This window comes from Coregonus clupeaformis, chromosome 11 (genome assembly GCF_020615455.1).
Source record: "Coregonus clupeaformis isolate EN_2021a chromosome 11, ASM2061545v1, whole genome shotgun sequence".
Classification (NCBI taxonomy): domain Eukaryota; kingdom Metazoa; phylum Chordata; class Actinopteri; order Salmoniformes; family Salmonidae; genus Coregonus; species Coregonus clupeaformis.
The window spans coordinates 12,000,450-12,010,836 of NC_059202.1; the positions used below are offsets into that span (position 1 = coordinate 12,000,450).

At 44.7% G+C, this 10,387-nt stretch overlaps 1 long non-coding RNA gene across 1 annotated transcript; it reads left to right on the forward strand.

The window, feature by feature from the left end:
* The first annotated feature begins 5,116 nt into the window (after positions 1-5,116).
* Positions 5,117-6,038, forward strand: LOC121577218. Its single transcript, XR_006002584.1, has 4 exons — positions 5,117-5,362; positions 5,460-5,504; positions 5,662-5,783; positions 5,869-6,038. It is a non-coding gene; the product is annotated as an uncharacterized LOC121577218 (long non-coding RNA).
* Positions 6,039-10,387: the final 4,349 nt, after the last annotated feature.

The following is a 10,387-nucleotide window of genomic DNA, read 5'->3' on the forward strand; positions in this document are numbered from 1 at the left end:
ATTTGGAGTCACCCTCAAAATTAAAGTGGAAAACCACACTACAGGCTGATCCAACTTTGATGTAATGTCCTTAAAACAAGTCAAAATGAGGCTCAGTAGTGTGTGTGGCCTCCACGTGCCTGTATGACCTCCCCTACAACGCCTGGGCATGCTCCTGATGAGGTGGCGGATGGTCTCCTGAGGGATCTCCTCCCAGACCTGGACTAAAGCATCCGCCAACTCCTGGACAGTCTGTGGTGCAACGTGGCGTTGGTGGATGGAGCGAGACATGATGTCCCAGATGTGCTCAATTGGATTCAGGTCTGGGGAACGGGCGGGCCAGTCCATAGCATCAATGCCTTCCTCTTGCAGGAACTGCTGACACACTCCAGCCACATGAGGTCTAGCATTGTCTTGCATTAGGAGGAACCCAGGGCCAACCGCACCAGCATATGGTCTCACAAGGGGTCTGAGGATCTCATCTCGATACCTAATGGCAGTCAGGCTACCTCTGGCGAGCACATGGAGGGGTGTGCGGCCCCCCAAATAAATGCCACCCCACACCATGACTGACCCACCGCCAAACCGGTCATGCTGGAGGATGTTGCAGGCAGCAGAACGTTCTCCAAGGCGTCTCCAGACTCTGTCACGTCTGTCACATGTGCTCAGTGTGAACCTGCTTTTATCTGTGAAGACCACAGGGCGCCAGTGGCGAATTTGCCAATCTTGGTGTTCTCTGGCAAATGCCAAACCTCCTGCACGGTGTTGGGCTGTAAGCACAACCCCCACCTGTGGACGTCGGGCCCTCATACCACCCTCATGGAGTTTGTTTCTGACCGTTTGAGCAGACACATGCACATTTGTGGCCTGCTTAGGTCATTTTGCAGGCTCTGGCAGTGCTCCTCCTGCTCCTCCTTGCACAAAGGCGGAGGTAGCAGTCCTGCTGCTGGGTTGTTGCCCTCCTACGGCCCTTGTCCTCCTCCACGTCTCCTGATATACTGGCCTGTCTCCTGGTAGCGCCCCCATGCTCTGGACACTACGCTGACAGACAATGCAAACCTTCTTGCCACAGCTCGCATTGATGTGTCATCCTGGATGAGCTGCACTACCTGAGCCACTTGTGTGGGTCGTAGACTCCGTCTCATGCTACCACTAGAGTGAAAGCACCTCCAGCATTCAAAAGTGACCAAAACATCAGCCAGGAAGCATAGGAACTGAGAAGTGGTCTGTGATCACCACCTGCAAAACCAGTCCTTTATTGGGGGTGTCTTGCTAATTGCCTATAATTTCCACCTGTTGTCTATTCCATTTGCACAACAGCATGTGAAATGTATTGTAAATCAGTGTTGCTTCCTAAGTGGACAGTTTGATTTCACAGAAGTGTGATTGACTTGGAGTTACATTGTGTTGTTTAAGTGTTCCCTTTATTTTTTTGAGCAGTGTATATTTTAAATCACATGAAATGAAGTTCAGGTCTTTGTTTCTCCTTGTAGCTCTTGACAGATTGTTCTGTCCTTAACAATATTCCTCAGAAACTTTCAGATTAAGATCACTTTATTGGTCAGTTGGTCAATTGTCCAATCCAAATGTTACTTCCGCTTTTAACCCAACCCCTACGAAAGACACACATGCACTGAGTGTACAAAACATTAAGAACACCATCCTAATATTGATTTGCTCCCCCTCCCGCCCATTTCGCCCTCAGAACAGCCTCAATTCGACGGTGCATGGACTCTACAAGGTGTCGAAAGCATTCCACAGAGATACTGGCCCATGTACACTCCAATGCTTCCCACAGTTGTGTCAAATTGGCTGGATGTCCTTTGGGTGGTGGATCATTCTTGATACACACGGGTAACTGTTGAGCGTGAAAAACCCAGCAGCATTGCAGTTCCTCACACAAGCCAGTGTGCCTGGCACCTACCACCATACCCCGTTCAAGGGCACTTAAATATTTTGTTTTGCACATTCACCCTCTGAATGGCACACAAACCATGTCTCCAAAAATAAAAATAAAATAAAAAATGTCTCAAGGCTTAAAAATCCTTCTTTAACCTGTCTCCTTCCTTTCGTCTACACTGATTGAAGTGGATTTAACAAGTGACATCAATAAGGAATCATAGCTTTCACCTGGATTCACCTGGTCAGTCTATTTCATGGATAGAGCATAATGTTCATAATGATTTGTACAATCAGTGTGCATACACATACAAGTTTTGGAGAGGTATGGGGAGGCTGTCACACTGACTTTTTCCAAAATATGTGACTCGTTTCAGGAAACTAGGCGTATGTCGCGTGTCACTACTTCACAGGAGAGCCATTTGAACTTAATATTATTATATTTTAAATCAAAATGTGTTTCTTGGCAGAAATGCCTTCTGGAACATGTGAACTTTCATGTTGCTTAATAACAAACTTGTATGCCATCTGTAAATACGAATACAATTGTTAAATTATGAGCCTAGTTGGTTAAGCCAAAGAAAAAGACAGCAACCTTCCCACTAGCCATGATTGGCTGAGATAATGAGTGGGCTGGACATGGCGAGAGAGGAGAGAGGATTGGTCTGCCATATAGCACGCTTCTGTCTATTTGAGCTGGTCAGTATGTGTCTAACGCAGCTTTAAAAAAAACATATAGTGTAGTGGAGCTGCATAAATGTTGCTCTTCACTTTCTAGAGGATCGAGTTTTAGAGTATGATAGCTAAAGAGATGAAGAAAACACCTGTCTCCGGATTACATCTTCAAACTAAGGGCAACCATGGTATCCGTGACAGGGAGACGCGTTCATCATGCATTATGTATACCGGTAAGATAGTCTAGCTAGCTCCATTGTCAGAAATTACACGTTTCTAATTTTGACAGAAAGTTGTTTCATTTCAAGTTAAAGTGTACTGTTAGCTAGCCAGCTAACGATAGCTGGCTGGCTCGCTAGCTAACGTTAGGTGTATGATCTTATTATTCGTATCTCAGAGCCATTTGCTTGCTACCATTGAACCTGGTTGGTTAGCTACCTGCAGATTCATGCAGGGTAGTAACATCATGAGTTGGGATTATGGTTAATTGTTAAGCTAGCTAGCTAACGTTAGCTGGCTGGCTCGCTAGCTAACGTTACATGTATGATATTATTATTCTTATCTCACAGCCATTTGCTTGGCTAGTTAGAGCCTAATGTTAGCTAGCTAACATTGAACCTGGTTGGTTAGCTACTTGCAGATTCATGCAGGGTAGTAAAGCCATGAGTTGGGATTATGGTTCATTGTTTACCTAGCTAGCTAGCTACATGTCTTAACAAAAGACTCCACTATGCAAGTAACCATTTTGGTTGGGTTCGTAAATTCAGTCTGAGTTGTATGCCAGAGCGCAGATTAACTCATGCATTTACGAATGCACAACACCCGTGTGTTGTCAGTAAACTCGGCAGAAAAAGCGTAATAACATTGTGCCAGCAGCACAGTTACAGTCACCAACACTCTGAATAACATGAAAACAGCCTAACCAGCTCTGCTAGGGTGAGCTGGTTCATTTTACTCGCCCTAGCAGAGCTGGTTAGGCTGTTTTCATGTTATCCAGAGGTAAACAATGAACCTTAATCCCAATTTTATGTCTGGTAGTAGCTAGCAAGCTAGCCAATGTTAGCCAGTTAGCTTGGGTGCTTGACTGCCTTTTTGAGGTCAGAACGCTCGGATCAACCCTACTCATCGGCCAGAGCGTCAAGTGTGCACTCTGAGCGCTGCGAGAGCGAAACGAGATGGGTGGGGCTAAAGCTTAAGAGGGTGTGAACGATGCTGAATGGGTGTAGACAAAGAAGAGCTCTTCAGTAGGTACCAAAACATTCAAAGGCAATTTTCTCAAAAGTGATATTACAAGTTTATCAACTTTCAAAGCAGAATTACTTTCCCATTGTTCCCATAAATGCAGTATATGATATACAATTTTGTAGCTCTGTGTCTCTGCTTTTATCCAGTGTAAAAAACACAATTTCAAATTTTGCTACATAAGACCGAATCAAGGTGGTCGGTCACATATGTGTACACTCTAGCAGTACATTGAGATAAATATAATAAAAAATACACACTTTCTGAACATCTCATCGTCAAAGCGCAATGACAGTCAAAATTACCATCTGCGTATTTACAGTATAATAGTCGGGCCTCGAGGAGTACCAATAACCGGCAGTCTAATAAATCCATTAAACTAGAAAAGCCTGGCCTCGGTGGACCCCCCTTCGTGCCAATGTCATTTGGTTGTGTTTATGAAGGTGTTAGGTAACATTAGAATACCAAATGTAAATATTTGACAGAACATAATAACATTTTCATTCGTCACTGTATATATGTAAAACTGAAAAACCACTAAAAACCGAATTTCAAGTGTAAATTCAAATGTTATTAGTGGAGTGCCTGTGTTACAACTATGAAACAAAGTAAAAACTTATTTTTATAATTACAAAACAAATAATATCAGACATATTGGTAGCCTAAACATCAGTATAAGCGCCAAGCATTCTTGTGAATAGTGAAAATCAGCACAATAACAATAATGGCATTATAATAAATATAAGCATCATATGACAGTGGTGGAAAATAGTATTGTTAGTTATTGGACACATTATTTCTGGCCTCGCTGGTGCTTACATTATGGTGTGCGTCTTCATGCTGCCAGAGCGCGTGGGGACATTGCTTACATCCGCTATGACAGGCTCATTGTCCACCCTCCCTCCCAGAAGCCTGGAAGGGATGAGAGAGCCAAGCCTATGGGTTCGTAGTTTCATCCCCGCAGACACACACACACACCAATTGATTAATGGACTGCTGAATGTATATTTCTTTCTCTTGCTTTGTTTGCTCTTTTCCATATTATGTCTATCTCTGATAAGCTACCCAGGAACTAGGTGACTACCTCATGAAGCTGGTTGAGATAATGCCAAGAATGTGCAAAGCTGTCATCAAGGCAAAGGGTGTCTATTTGAAGAATCTCAAATATAAAATATATTTTCATTTGTTTAACACTTTTTTGGATACTACATGATTCCATATGTTATTTCATAGTTTTGATGTCTTCACTATTATTCTACAATGTACAAAATTGGAAAAATGAAGAATAACCCTTGAATGAGTAGGTGTGTCCAAACTTTGGACTGGTAGTGTACATTACTTCAAAACTAGAGAAAGTAATTTTTTTCGCTATATGTTTATATAGTGATAATATTTTATTTCATTCACAGAATACGTACAAAACCTAGTGGATTTGTTGTTCAGCAGTGTCGTGGGAATCCCCCTACCATATCAGGGGCTGTTACAGAAGGCTGAGGCAGTGGCCAGACACCAGCCTCACTTCAAAGTAATGAGGACACTTGAATCAGGATGGACACATTTTGATCTGGTCAGTGGCCAAAAAACTATCTGTCCTGTAATTCACCTAACCACCATTGATAACGTAATAGGTACTGTGTGTATATGTGTGTCTTGTATGTTGTAAGGAGGTGCCCCCTTCCACGGTGCCAATGGACTACTGCTGAGCCCGAGTGAGTAATGCCAACCAGTCAGTGCCATGCTGTCATGTTTCCCTTGTGAATCAGCTGTAAATCATGATCTCTGATTGGCTATGTTCAACTGTGTATTTAATGTTGGCTCACATGACTCTGATGAGTCTTTCACTCTCTCCCTCCCTCTGTGATATAGGAGCTGGATCGGAAATAGGAGCCGAAGTCGAGCTCCTTCATGACCAGTATCTGAGGGTCCTGGAGCTGATCTACGCTGCCATTCCCATCAGACATTGGCAAACACCTCAGAAGGAACAAAAGGTGATTGCTAACAGTACATCACAAGTGTTTAGTAATATCACCCTTTCAATACGTCACTCATCACCTCTTCCTCATTTTTCTACAGATGGGCTGAAGAGATGCTTTTGAAATGGAGTCCTCTGACTGAAAGATGACTCCTGTGTATTCTTCAAACATGTCAGGGAACTCCTATCTTATACAGGACACCATACAGCAAAGTAAAATATTTGCACATTGTTATATTAGCAGAACACAGTATTATGTGAAGTATGGTTTATTCTACATGGAACTGTTACACTTTAAAGTTATCAAAACACTTTGTTTAGAATATCTAGTTCCTTCGGAAAGTATTCAGACCCCTTGACTTTGACAGAGCAAACACCAAGCCATGAGGTCAAAGGAATTGTCCGTAGAGCTCCGAGACAGGATTGTGTCGAGGCACAGATCTGAGGAAGGGTACCTTTAAATGCCTGCAGCATTGACAGTCCCCAAGAACACAGTGGCCTCCATCATTATTAAATGGAAGAACTTTGGAACCACCAAGACTCTTCCTAGAGCTGGCTGCCCGGCCAAACTGAGCAATCGGGGGAGAAGGGCCTTGGTCAGGGAGGTGACCAAGAACCCGATGGTCACTCTGACATAGCTCTAGAGTTCCTCTGTGGAAATGGGAGAAACCTCCAGAAGGACAACCATCTCTGCAGCACTCCACCAATCAGGCCTTTATGGTACAGTGGCCAGACGGAAGCCACTCTGGCACCATCCCAAAGGTGAAGCATAGTGGTGGTAGCATCATGCTGTGGGGATGTTTTCAGTGGCAGGGACTGGGAGACTAGTCAGGATCAAGGCGAAGATTAACAGAGCAAAGTACAGAGAGACCCTTAATGAAAACCTGCTCCAGAGCTCTTAGGACCTCAGACAGGGGTGAAGGTTCACCTTCCAACAGGACAACGACCCTAAGCACACAGTCAAAACAACACAGGAGTGGCTTCGGGACAAGTCTCTGAATGTCCTTGAGTGGCCTAGCCAGAGCCCAGACTTGAACCCGATCGAACATCTCTGGAGAGACCTGAATACAGCTGTGCAGCAACGCTCCGCATCCAACCTGACAGAGCTAAAGAGGATCTGCAGAGAAGAATGGGAGAAACTCCCCAAATACAGATGTGCCAAGCTTGTAGCTTCATACCCCATTTACTACCCACCACTGTGACCTGTACGCTCTTGTTGGCTGGTCCTCACTACATATTTGTCGCCAAACCCACTGGCTCCAGGGCATCTATAAATCACTGCTAGGCAAATCCTCGCCTTATCTTAGCTCATTGGTCACCATAGCAACACCCACCCATAGTATGCGCTCCAGCAGGTATATCTCACTGGTCATCCCCAAATCCAACACCTCCTTTGGCTACCATTCCTTCCAGTTCTCTGCTGCCAATGACTGGAACGAATTGCAAAAATCTCTGAAGCTGGAGACTCTTATCTCCCTCACTAACTTTAAGCATCAGTTGTCAGAACACCTTACCGATCACTGCACCTGTACACAGCCCATCTGAAATTAGCCCACCCAACTACCTCATCCCCATATTGTTATTTATTTTGCTCATTTGCACCCCAGTAACTCTATTTGCACATCTATCATTCCAGTGTTAATACTAATTGTAATTATTTTGCACTATGGCCTATTTATTGCCTTACCTCCATAACTTGCTACATTTGAACACACTGTATATATATATTTTCTGTTGTATTTTTGACTTTATGTTTTGTTTTACCCCATATGTAACTCTGTGTTGTTTTTAATCGCACTTCTTTGCTTTATCTTGGCCAGGTCGCAGTTGTAAATGAGAACTTGTTCTCAACTGGCTTACCTGGTTAAATAAAGGTGAAAAAAAAAATGAAAAAAAAAAACAAGACTCAAGGCTCTAATCACTGCCAAAGGTTCCTCAACAAAGTACTGAGTAAAGGATCTGAATACTTATGTAAATGTGATATTTCAGTTTGTTATTTTTAATAAATTAGCAAAAATGTCTAAACGTGTCATTATGGGGTATTGTGTGTAGATTGATTAGGGGAAAAAACTATTTTATCAATTTTAGAATAAGGCTGTAACCTAACAAAATGTGTAAAAAGTCAAGGGGTCTGAATACTTTCCGAAGTTCAGCAATTGCACTCTTCTCATATTACTCTGTTGGCTACTGACCGCATCGGCCTACAGAGTGGTATGTGAAAAGTGCCATTCTCCTGCATCTCACATCTGCCTGTAGTTATTTAACTCTGTCTGCTGGACCTATGGGTTGAGGCAAACTTTCATATCCAGGATGGAGTGTCTTGCACTCCACCCATGCCACCTGACTGCACCTGTCCATAACCTGTAATACATAGTTAGAAGGGATTTCATCACCCACTGGAGACTTGAAGATAGAACCTCAACCAGAGAGCTGTGCATGTCAGCTGTGCATGTCAGCCATTCTAGTTCTGATTAGACAGCTGAAGTTGTACTCTACACACGCCTTATTTGTATTTGCTAGGTAAGTGTAGTAATACTGTCTTTATAAGCACATCAATATGATATTTACAGTATAACATTTTTTGTCTTTGTAAAATAAGTAGTTCTGCGGGAGTTAGTCGAGGAAGGTAAGTGAGGGAGACCCCGCTCTCTTGCTTCCCCAGATGTTTAGTTAATTTCATTCCGATCTATTTTTGCATTATTGTAGCCTTTTCTGTAGCCAGTCAACTATGTGTCTGTCTATCCTTGTTCTCTCCTCTCTGCACAGGCCATACAAACGCTTCACACCGCGTGGCTGCTACCACTCTAATCTGGTGGTCCCTGCGCGCACGACCCACGTGGAGTTCCAGGTCTCCGGCAGCCTCTGGAACTGCCATTCTGCGGCCAACAAGGCAGAGTTCATCTCAGCCTATGCTACCCTCCAGTCTCTCGACTTCTTGGCGCTGACGGAAACATGGATTACCACAGAAAACACTGCTACTCCTACTGCTCTTTCCTTGTCTGATGTGTTCTTGCATACCCCGAGAGCATCTGGTCAGCGCGGCGGTGGCACAGGAATCCTCATCTCTCCCAAGTGGACATTCTCTCTTTTCCCCCTGACCAATCTGTCTATCTCCTCATTTGAATTCCATGCTGTCACAGTCACTAGCCCATTCAAGCTTACCTTCCTTGTCATTTATCGCACTCCAGGTTCCCTTGGAGAGTTCATCAATGAGCTTGACGCCTTGATAAGTTCCTTTCCTGAGGATGGCTCACCCCTCACAATTCTGGGTGACATTAACCTGCCGACGTCTGCCTTCAACTCATTTCTCTCTGCCTCCTTCTTTCCACTCCTTTCCTCTTTTGACCTCACCCTCTCACCGTCCCCCCCTACTCACAAGGCAGGCAATACGCTTGACCTCATCTTTACTAGATGCTGTTCTTCTACTAATCTCACTGCAACTCCCCTCCAAGTCTCCGACCACTACTTGTATCCTTTTCTCTCTCCCTCTCCTCCAACACTACTCAATCTCAAGCCACTTTCTACCACTGTAAATTTCAAGCCTCTGCCTCTAACCCTAGGAAGCTCTTTGCCACCTTCTCCTCCCTGCTGAATCCTCCTCCTCCTCCCCCTCCCTCCTCCCTCTCGGTGGATGACTTTGTCAACCTTTTTGAAAAGAAGGTTGACAACATCCGATCCTCATTTATTAAGTCAAATGACATTGCTGGTCCAGCTCACACTGCCCTACCCTATGCTTTGACTTCTTTCTCCCCTCTCTCTCCAGATGAAATCTTGCGACTTGTGACGGCCGGCCGCCCAACAACCGGCCCGCTTGACCCTATCCCCTCCTCTCTTCTCCAGACCATTTCCGGAGACTTTCTCCCTTACCTCACCTCGCTCATCAACTCATCTTTGACTGCTGGCTATGTCCCTTCCATCTTCAAGAGAGCGAGAGTTGCATCCCTCCTCAAAAAACCTACACTCGATCCCTCCGATGTCAACAACTACAGACCAGTATCCCTTCTTTCTTTTCTCTCCAAAACTCTTGAGCGTGCCGTCTCTAGCCAACTCTCCTGCTATCTCTCTCAGAATGACCTTCTTGATCCTAACCAGTCAGGTTTCAAGACTGGTCATTAAACTGAGACTGCTATTCTCTGTGTCACGGAGGCGCTCCGCACTTCCAAAGCTAACTCTCTCTCCTCTGCTCTTATCCTTCTAGACCTATCTGCTGCCTTTGATACTGTGAACCATCAGATCCTCCTCTCCACCCTCTCCGAGTTGGGCATCTCCGGCACTGCTCACTCTTGGATTGTGTCCTACAGGTCGCTCCTACCAGGTGGCGTGGCGAGAATCTGTCTCCGCACCACGTGCTCTCACCACTGGTGTCCCCCAGGGCTCAGTTCTAGACCCTCTCCTATTCTCTCTATACACCAAGTCACTTGGCTCTGTCATATCCTCACATGGTCTCTCCTATCATTGCTACGCAGACGACACACAATACATTTTCTCCTTTACCCCTTCTGATAACCAGGTGGCGAATCGCATCTCTGTATGTCTGGCAGACATATCAGTGTGGATGTCGGATCACCACCTCAAGCTGAACCTCGGCAAGACAGAGCTGCTCTTCCTCCCGGGGAAGGA